The following is a 10,698-nucleotide window of genomic DNA, read 5'->3' as shown; positions in this document are numbered from 1 at the left end:
ATACTGCCCCAACCCAGGAGATCAGCGTTACGGGATATAATATACCGCCCCATCCCAGAAGATCAGTGTTACAGGTATAATATACCGCCCCATACCAGGAGATCAGCGTAACAGGGTATAAAATACCGCCCCATCCCAGGAGATCAGCGTTACAGGGTATAAAATACCGCCCCATCCCAGGAGATCAGCGTTACAGGGTATAATATACCGCCCCATCTCAGGAGATCAGCGTTACAGGATATAATATACCGCCCCATCCCAGGAGATCAGCGTTACAGGTATAATATACTGCCCCAACCCAGGAGATCAGCGTTACAGGATATAATATACCGCCCCATACCAGGAGATCAGCGTAACAGGGTATAATATACCGCCCCATCCCAGGAGATCAGCGTTACAGGATATAATATACCGCCCCATCCCAGGAGATCAGCGTTACGGGATATAATATATCACCCCCATCCCAGGAGATCAGCGTTACAGGGTATAATATACTGCCCCAACTCAGGAGATCAGCGTTACAGGGTATAATATACTGCCCCATACCAGGAGATCAGCGTTACGGGGGTATATTATACTGCCCCATACCAGGAGATCAGCGTTACGGGGGTATAACATAAAATGACCCCATCCCTGGGGGGCAGTAGTGTGGGGTATGATCTGGGAACCCCCATGCCCCGGGGGGTAGTAGTGTGGGGTATAACATAAAATGACCCCATCCCTGGGGGGGCAGTAGTGTGGGGTATGATCTGCGGACCCCCCGGCAGGCATGCAGGCAGCAGAGGACAGGAAGCATCAGGGCAGCACACTGTACCTTAGGCTCAACCTTTATCCCCAGAACCTGAGGAGGAAACCAGGAGAACAGAAATTACCCCGAGGCTGGAGCGCAGCGGGCAGGGGAGAGGCCAGCGCCCAGCGGGCAGGGGAGAGGCCGGCGCCCAGCGGGCAGGGGAGAGGCCGGCGCCCAGCGGGCAGGGGAGAGGCCGGCGCCCAGGGGGCAGGGGAGAGGCCGGCGCCCAGGGGGCAGGGGAGAAGCATAGGGGGAGGATGGAGGCCGGCACACTAGTACTGGGGGAGGATGGAGGCCGGCACACATGTGTAGGGGGATGATAGAGGCCGGTACAGATGTATAGTTGGAGGATGGAGGCAAGCACACATGTATAAGGGGAGGATGGAGGCCGGCACACGTGTAGGGGGAGGATGGAGGCCGGTACAGATGTATAGGGGGAGGAAGGAGGCCGGCACACCGGTATCGGGGAAGGATGGAGGCCGGCACACATGTGTAGGGGGATGATAGAGGCAGGTACACTGGTAACAGGGGGAGGATGGTGGCCAGCACACGTGTGGGGGGAGGATGGAGGCCGGCACACATGTGGTACAGGGGAGGCTGACGCTGTAGACTCACCTTGGTGTGGAAGTACAGGAAGACATTGCGCAGAATCTCAGCCTCTATCCGCGGGAGCAGCAGCTCGGTGGGGGCGTAGACGGCCACATAACCGTAACACAGGATCAGCGCGCTCTTTATCTTCTCCAGGTCACCGTCTACTCGGTCCTAAAACGAGATCAGAGCAAAGGCTATAATCTCCAGCCGTGATCTCCCGAATATTATATATATATATATCCCAATATAGTGTATATACACCCCCCGCACCTGTATACTGCCAGTGACAAGTGTGATATATAGTGTCCTGTCCCCGGAGTGATGTGTGATATATAGTGTCCTGTCCCCCGGGAGTGATGTGTGATATATAGTGTCCTGTCCCCCGGGAGTGATGTGTGATATATAGTGTCCTGTCCCCAGGAGTGATGTGTGATATATAGTGTCCTGTCCCCCGGGAGTGATGTGTGATATATAGTGTCCTGTCCCCGGGAGTGATGTGTGATATATAGTGTCCTGTCCCCAGGAGTGATGTGTGATATATAGTGTCCTGTCCCCCGGGAGTGATGTGTGATATATAGTGTCCTGTCCCCAGGAGTGATGTGTGATATATAGTGTCCTGTCCCCCGGGAGTGATGTGTGATATATAGTGTCCTGTCCCCAGGAGTGATGTGTGATATATAGTGTCCCCCGGGAGTGATGTGTGATATATAGTGTCCCCCGGGAGTGATGTGTGATATATAGTGTCCCCGGGAGTGATGTGTGATATATAGTGTCCTGTCCCCGGGAGTGATGTGTGATATATAGTGTCCCCGGGAGTGATGTGTGATATATAGTGTCCTGTCCCCCGGGAGTGATGTGTGATATATAGTGTCCTGTCCCCCGGGAGTGATGTGTGATATATAGTGTCCCCCGGGTGATGTGTGATATATAGTGTCCTGTCCCCCGGGAGTGATGTGTGATATATAGTGTCCTCTTCCCCGGGAGTGATGTGTGATATATAGTGTCCTGTCCCCCGGGAGTGATGTGTGATATATAGTGTCCCCGGGAGTGATGTGTGATATATAGTGTCCTGTCCCCAGGAGTGATGTGTGATATATAGTGTCCCCCGGGAGTGATGTGTGATTATATAGTGTCCCCGGGAGTGATGTGTGATATATAGTGTCCTGTCCCCAGGAGTGATGTGTGATATATAGTGTCCCCGGGAGTGATGTGTGATATATAGTGTCCCCGGGAGTGCTGTGTGATATATAGTGTCCTGTCCCCGGGAGTGATGTGTGATATATAGTGTCCTGTCCCCGGGAGTGATGTGTGATATATAGTGTCCCCGGGAGTGATGTGTGATATATAGTGTCCCCGGGAGTGATGTGTGATATATAGTGTCCTGTCCCCGGGAGTGATGTGTGATATATAGTGTCCCCGGGAGTGATGTGTGATATATAGTGTCCCCGGGAGTGATGTGTGATATATAGTGTCCCCCGGGAGTGATGTGTGATATATAGTGTCCTGTCCCCGGGAGTGATGTGTGATATATAGTGTCCTGTCCCCAGGAGTGATGTGTGATATATAGTGTCCCCGGGAGTGATGTGTGATATATAGTGTCCTGTCCCAGGCTGATGTGTGATATATAGTGTCCCCCGGGAGTGATGTGTGATATATAGTTTCCCCCGGGAGTGATGTGTGATATATAGTGTCCTGTCCCGGGAGTGATGTGTGATATATAGTGTCTGTCCCCAGGAGTGATGTGTGATATATCGTGTCCCCGGGAGTGTATGTGTGATATATAGTGTCCCCGGGAGTGATGTGTAGATATAGTGTCCCCGGGAGTGATGTGTGATATATAGTGTCCCCGGGAAGTGATGTTGTGATATATAGTGTCCTGTCCCCCTGGAGTGATGTGTGATATTTAGTGTCCTGTCCCCCGGGAGTGATGTGTGATATATAGTGTCCTGTCCCCCGGGAGTGATGTGTGATATATAGTGTCCTGTCCCCGGGAGTGATGTGTGATATATAGTGTCCCCATGAGAGTGATGTGTGATATATAGTGTCCTGTCCCCCGGGAGTGATGTGTGATATATAGTGTCCCCGGGAGTGATGTGTGATATATAGTGTCCTGTCCCCCGGGGAGTGATGTGTGATATATAGTGTCCCCCGGGAGTGATGTGTGATATAATAGTGTCCTGTCCCCGGGAGTGATGTGTGATATATAGTGTCCCTGTCCCCGGGAGTGATGTGTGAATATATAGGTGTCCCCGGGGAGTGATGTGTGATATATAGTGTCCCCGGGAGTGATGTGTGATATATAGTGTCCTGTCCCCCGGGAGTGATGTGTGATATATAGTGTCCTGTCCCCTGGGAGTGATGTGTGATATATAGTGTCCTGTCCCCGGGAGTGATGTGTGATATATAGTGTCCTGTCCCCGGGAGTGATGTGTGATATATAGTGTCCTGTCCCCGGGAGTGATGTGTGATATATAGTGTCCTGTCCCCCGGGAGTGATGTGTGATATATAGTGTCCTGTCCCCGGGAGTGATGTGTGATATATAGTGTCCTGTCCCCGGGAGTGATGTGTGATATATAGTGTCCCCGGGAGTGATGTGTGATATATAGTGTCCTGTCCCAGGGAGTGATGTGTGATATATAGTGTCCCCCGGGAGTGATGTGTGATATAGTGTCCTGTCCCCCGGGAGTGATGTGTGATATATAGTGTCCTGTCCCCCGGGAGTGATGTGTGATATATAGTGTCCCCGGAGTGATGTGTGATATATAGTGTCCTGTCCCCGGGAGTGATGTGTGATATATAGTGTCCCCGGGAGTGATGTGTGATATATAGTGTCCTGTCCCGGGAGGTGGATGTTGTGATATATAGTTGTCCTGTCCCCGGGAGTGATGTGTGATATATAGTGTCCTGTCCCCGGGAGTGATGTGTGATATATAGTGTCCTGTCCCTGGAGTGATGTGTGATATATAGTGGTCCCCGGGAGTGATGTGTGATATATAGTGTCCTGTCCCCGGGAGTGATGTGTGAGATATAGTGTCCTGTCCCCGGGAGTGATGTGTGATATATAGTGTCCCCAGGAGTGATGTGTGATATATAGTGGTCCCGGGAGTGATGTGTGATTATATAGTGTCCCCCGGGAGTGATGTGTGATATATAGTGTCCTGTCCCCGGGAGTGATGTGTGATATATAGTGTCCCGGAGTGATGTGTGATATATAGTGTCCTGTCCCCCGGGAGTGATGTGTGATATATAGTGTCCCCCGGGAGTGATGTGGTGATATATAGTGTCCTGTCCCCCGGGAGTGATGTGTGATATATAGTGTCCCCGGGAGTGATGAGTGATATATAGTGTCCTGTCCCCGGGAGTGATGTGTGATATATAGTGTCCTGTCCCGGGAGTGATGTGTGATATATAGTGTCCTGTCCCCGGGGAGTGATGTGTGATATATAGTGTCCTGTCCCCCGGGAGTGATGTGTGATATATAGTGTCCTGTCCCCGGGAGTGATGTGTGATATATAGTGTCCCCGGGAGTGATGTGTGATATATAGTGTCCTGTCCCCGGGAGTGGATGTGTGATATATAGTGTCCTGTCCCCGGGAGTGATGTGTGATATATAGTGTCCTGTCCCCGGGAGTGATGTGTGATTATATAGTGTCCCCGGGAGTGGATGTGTGATATATAGTGTCCTGTCCCGGGAGTGATGTGTGATAATATAGTGTCCCCGGGAGTGATGAGTGATATAGAGTGTCCTGTCCCCGGGAGTGATGTGTGATATATAGTGTCCCCGGGAGTGATGAGTGATATATAGTGTCCCCGGGAGTGATGTGTGATATATAGTGTCCTGTCCCCGGGAGTGATGAGTGATATATAGTGTCCTGTCCCCCGGGAGTGATGTGTGATATATAGTGTCCCGGGAGTGATGTGTGATATATAGTGTCCCCGGGAGTGATGTGTGGATATATAGTGTCCTGTCCCCGGGAGTGATGTGTGATATATAGTGTCCTGTCCCCGGGAGTGATGTGTGATATATAGTGTCCCCGGGAGTTGATGTGTGATATATAGTGTCCCCGGGAGTGATGTGTGATATATAGTGTCCTGTCCCCGGGAGTGATGTGTGATATATAGTGTCCTGTCCCCGGGAGTGATGAGTGATATATAGTGTCCCGGGAGTGATGTGTGATATATAGTGTCCTGTCCCCCGGGAGTGATTGTGTGATATATAGTGTCCTGTCCCCGGGAGTGATGTGTGATATATAGTGTCCCCGGGAGTGATGTGGTGATATATAATGGTCCCCGGGAGTGATGAGTGATATATAGTGTCCTGTCCCCAGGAGTGATGTGTGATATATAGTGTCCCCGGGATGTATGTTTGATATATAGTGTCCCTGGGAGTGATGTGTGATATATAGTGTCCTGTCCCCAGGAGTGATGTGTGATATATAGTGTTCCTGTCCCCAGGAGTGATGTGTGATATATAGTGTCCTGCTCCCCCGGGAGTGATGTGTGATATATAGGTCCTGTCCCCCGGGAGTGATTGTGTGATATATAGTGTCCTGTCCCCCGGGAGTGATGTGTGATATATAGTGTCCCCAGGAGTGATTGTGTGATATATAGTGTCCCCGGGCGTGATGTGTGATATATATTGTCCCCGGGAGTGATGTGTGATATATAGTGTCCTGTCCCCCGGAGTGATGTGTGATATATAGTGTCCTGTCCCCCGGGAGTGATGTGGGATATATAGTGTCCTGTCCCCGGGAGTGATGTGTGATATATAGTGTCCTGTCCCCAGGAGTGATGTGTGATATATAGTGTCCTCTTCCCCAGGAGTGATGAGTGCTATATAGTGTCCTCTTCCCTGGGACTGAGGATGTATGGTGGTGTGTATATATATATATATATATATACAGCCTCGGTGGGGGGGGTGGCGGCCCCTGTGGACGCTCTTTCAGGTAGGAGGAGAGGAAGCTTCGCTGACACACTGTGACCGCTCCCCTGCAGTTTGCAGATCCTCAGACAGGAGTAGTGGAGATGTTCCTACGCCACCGGCCTCCGCTGCGGACCCCTCCCCACACAGGTCCAATTCCTGGGAGAGGAAGCAGCGGCCATGTTTTCCAGCATCACAAATAACACCGGGGTCTGCTATGTCCATTACTGCGAGGTCTGAAGATCAAATTAACATTCCCACATGGAGCGTCACCCCCGCCGGGAAGAAGCAGAGCGCCAGCGAGTACATGGCCGACCCCCCGCGCCAACTACTACACCAGACACAGTGCACCCCAACACCCCGAGAGAGAGGGGAGGCTCCTCATCATACACCCCGCTATACACCCCATCATACACCCCGCTATACACCCCCATTATACACCCCGCTATACACCCCCATCATACACCCCGCTATACACCCCATCATACACCCCGCTATACACCCCCATCATACACCCCGCTATACACCCCCATTATACACCCCGCTATACACCCCCATCATACACCCCCATCATACACCCCGCTATACACCCCCATCATACACCCCGCTATACACCCCCATCATACACCCCGCTATATACCCCCATCATACACCCCGCTATACCCCCATCATACACCCCGCTAGACACTCCGCTATATACCCTTATCATACACCCCGCTATACATCCCCATCATACACCCCGCTATACACCCCCATCATACACCTCGCTATACACCCCCATCATACATCCCCATCAAACACCCCGCTATACACCCAGCTATACATCCCCATCATACACCCGCTATACATCCCCATCATACACCCCGCTATACACCCCCATCATACACCTCGCTATACACCCCCATCATACATCCCCATCAAACACCCCGCTATACACCCAGCTATACATCCCCATCATACACCCCGCTATACACCCCCATCCTACACCCCGCTATACACCCCCATCATACACCCCGCTATACACCCCCATCATACACCCCGCTATACACCCCCATCATACACCCCGCTATACACCCCCCATCATACACCCCGCTATATACCCCCATCATACACCCCGCTATACACCCCCATGATATATCCCACTATCCAGAGCATTGTGCTGATCCTGAGAGCCGGGCTAGGACCTGCTGCTTATCCACAAGTGACCACCTCCCGAGGGAAGCCGCCTGTCCAGACTGAGGGGGTCATTCACTACAAAGTCTTCAAGGTCTAATCTCTGCGGTGTTCTAACAACTAACAGCCAGCTCCTTCCTGACCAAACCCCCCCCCCCCTCCCGCGGGGCCGCTGTACGCACAACGCCAAGGGTGGGAGGGGTACCAATACACACCTTCACACGCACCTTAAAGAGGTTGAAGATTCCCGTGTTCTTCTTCATTGACGTCAGATTTAAGGAACTCCGACATCTTATCTAAAGTGTCATCCAAGTGCTGAGCGGAGCAGATACCGAACGCCACAGCAAGACCCTGCGGGGGCAGATCAGCGTTATCAGGGGGGGCGCAGGGATCAGTGTTATTGGGGGGGCAGAGATCAGTGTTTATTGGGGGGGGCAGAGATCAGTGTTATCGGGGGGGGGGGAAAGGGCAGGGATCAGCGTTATCGGAGGGGGGAGAAAGGGCAGGGGATCAGCGTTATGTGGAGGAGGGGCGCAGGGATCAGCGTTATGTGGAGGAGGGGGCGCAGGGATCAGTGTTATTGGGGGGCAGGGATCAGTGTTTATGTGGAGGAGGGGGGGGGCAGGGATCAGTGTTATTGGGGGGCGCAGGGATCAGTGGTTATGTGGAGGAGGGGGGGGCGCCAGGGATCAGTGTTATTGGGGGGGCAGGGATCAGCATTATGTGGAGGAGGGGGGGCAGGGATCAGTGTTATTGGGGGGGCAGGGATCAGTGTTATTGGGGGGCAGGGATCAGCGTTATGTGGAGGAGGGGGCGCAGGGATCAGCGTTATGTGGAGGAGGGGGGGCAGGGATCAGTGTTATTGGGGGGGCAGGGATCAGTGTTATTGGGGGCGCAGAGATCAGTGTTATTGGGGGGCAAGGGATCACTGTTATGTGGAGGAGGGGGGGCAGGGATCAGTGTTATTGGGGGGCAGGGATCAGTGTTATTGGGGGGCAGGGATCAGTGTTATTGGAGGGGCTCAGGGATCAGTGTTATTGGGGGGGCAGGGATCAGTGTTATTGGGGGGGTCAGGGATCAGTGTTATTGGGGGGCAGGGATCAGTGTTATGTGGAGGAGGGGGGGGCAGGGATCAGTGTTAATTGGGGGGGCAGGATCAGTGTTATTGGGGGGCAGAGATCAGTGTTATGTGGAGGAGGGGGCTCAGGGATCAGTGTTATTGGGGGCGCAGGGATCAGTGTTATTGGGGGGGGCGCAGGGATCAGCGTTATGTGAGGAGGGGGCGCAGGGATCAGTGTTATTGGGGGGGCGCAGGGATCAGTGTTATTGGGGGGGCGCAGGGAATCAGCGTTATGTGGAGGAGGGGGCGCAGGGATCAGTGTTATTGGGGGGGCGCAGGGATCAGTGTTATTGGGGGGGCGCAGGGATCAGCGTTTATGTGGAGGAGGGGGCGCAGGGTATCAGCGTTATGTGGAGGAGGAGGCGCAGGGATCAGCGTTATGTGGAGGAGGGGGCGCAGCGTTATTGGGGGGGCAGGGATCAGTGTTATTGGGGGGGCGCAGGGATCAGCGTTATTGGGGGCGCAGGGATCAGTGTTATTGGGGGGGCAGGGATCAGTGTTATTGGGGGGGCAGAGATCAGTGTTATTGGGGGGGCGCAGGGATCAGTGTTATTGGGGGGGCAGGGATCAGCATTATGTGGAGGAGGGGCGCAGGATCAGTGTTATTGGGGGGCAGGGATCAGTGTTATTGGGGGGGCAGGGATCAGTGTATTGGGGGGGCAGGGATCAGTGTTATTGGGGGGGCAGAGATCAGTGTTATGTGGAGGGGGCGCAGGGATCAGCGTTATGTGGAGGAGGGGGCGCAGGGATCAGTGTTATGTGGAGGAGGGGGGGGGCAGGGATCAGTGTTATTGGGGGGGGCAGGGATCAGTGTTATTGGGGGCGCAGGGATCAGTGTTATGTGGAGGGGGCGCAGGGATCAGCGTTATGTGGAGGAGGGGGGGCAGGGATCAGTGTTATTTGGGGGGGGCAGGGATCAGTGTTATTGGGGGGGGCAGAGATCAGTGTTATGTGGAGGGGGCGCAGGGATCAGCGTTATGTGGAGGAGGGGGGGCAGGGATCAGCATTATTGGGGGGGGCAGGGATCAGTGTTATTGGGGGGGGCAGGGATCAGTGTTATGTGGAGGAGGGAGGGGGCAGGGATCAGTGTTATTGGGGGGGGCAGGGATCAGTGTTATTGGGGGCAGGATCAGTGTTATGTGGAGGAGGGGGCGCAGGGATCAGCGTTATGTGGAGGAGGGGGGCGCAGGGATCAGCGTTATGTGGAGGAGGGGGGGCAGGGAATCAGCGTTATTGGGGGGGGGAAGGGATCAGTGTTATGTGGAGGAGGGGGGGGCAGGGATCAGTGTTATTGGGGGGGGCGCAGGGATCAGTGTTATTGGGGGGGCAGGGATCAGTGTTATTGGGGGGGCAGGGATCAGTGTTATTGGGGGGGCAGGGATCAGTGTTATTGGGGGGGCAGGGATCAGTGTTATGTGGAGGAGGGGGGGCAGGGATCAGTGTTATTGGGGGCGCAGGGATCAGTGTTATGTGGAGGAGGGGGCGCAGGGATCAGTGTTATGTGGAGGAGGGTGCGCAGGGATCAGTGTTATTGGGGGGGCGCAGGGATCAGCGTTATGTGGAGGAGGGGGGCGCAGGGAATCAGCGTTATGTGGAGGAGGGGGAGCAGGGATCAGTGTTATTGGGGGGGCAGGGATCAGTGTATTGGGGGGGCAGGGATCAGCGTTATTGGGGGGGCAGGGGATCAGCATTATGTGGAGGAGGGGGCGCAGGGATCAGTGTTATTGGGGGGCGCAGGGATCAGCATTATGTGGAGGAGGGGGCGCAGGGATCAGTGTTATTGGGGGGGTCAGGGATCAGTGTTATTGGGGGGGCAGAGATCAGCGTTATGTGGAGGAGGGGGCGCAGGGATCAGTGTTATTGGGGGGCAGGGATCAGCGTTATTGGGGGGCAGGGATCAGTGTTATGTGGAGGAGGGGCAGAGATCAGTGTTATTGGGGGGCAGGGATCAGTGTTATGTGGAGGAGGGGGGGGGGGCAGGGATCAGTGTTATTGGGGGGCAGGCTCAGCGTTATGTGGAGAAGGGGGGGGCAGGGATCAGCGTTATTGGGGGGGCAGGGATCAGTGTTATGTGGAGGAGGGGCAGGGATCAGTGTTTATTG

General features: G+C 54.1%; 1 long non-coding RNA gene across 1 annotated transcript; it reads right to left on the bottom strand.

Moving 5' to 3' along the window:
* Window positions 1-313: 313 nt before the first annotated feature.
* On the bottom strand, window positions 314-7,739 carry LOC138780873 (uncharacterized). The gene is made up of 3 exons (XR_011361365.1): window positions 7,704-7,739; window positions 1,406-1,552; window positions 314-841 (listed from the first exon to the last, which is right to left on the bottom strand). It is a non-coding gene; the product is annotated as an uncharacterized lncRNA (long non-coding RNA).
* Window positions 7,740-10,698: the final 2,959 nt, after the last annotated feature.

This window comes from Dendropsophus ebraccatus, unplaced genomic scaffold (assembly GCF_027789765.1).
Source record: "Dendropsophus ebraccatus isolate aDenEbr1 unplaced genomic scaffold, aDenEbr1.pat pat_scaffold_902_ctg1, whole genome shotgun sequence".
In the NCBI taxonomy this organism is placed as follows: Eukaryota; Metazoa; Chordata; class Amphibia; order Anura; family Hylidae; genus Dendropsophus; species Dendropsophus ebraccatus.
Note: the sequence above shows the minus strand (reverse complement) of the source record. Positions and strands in the feature narration are given on the sequence as shown.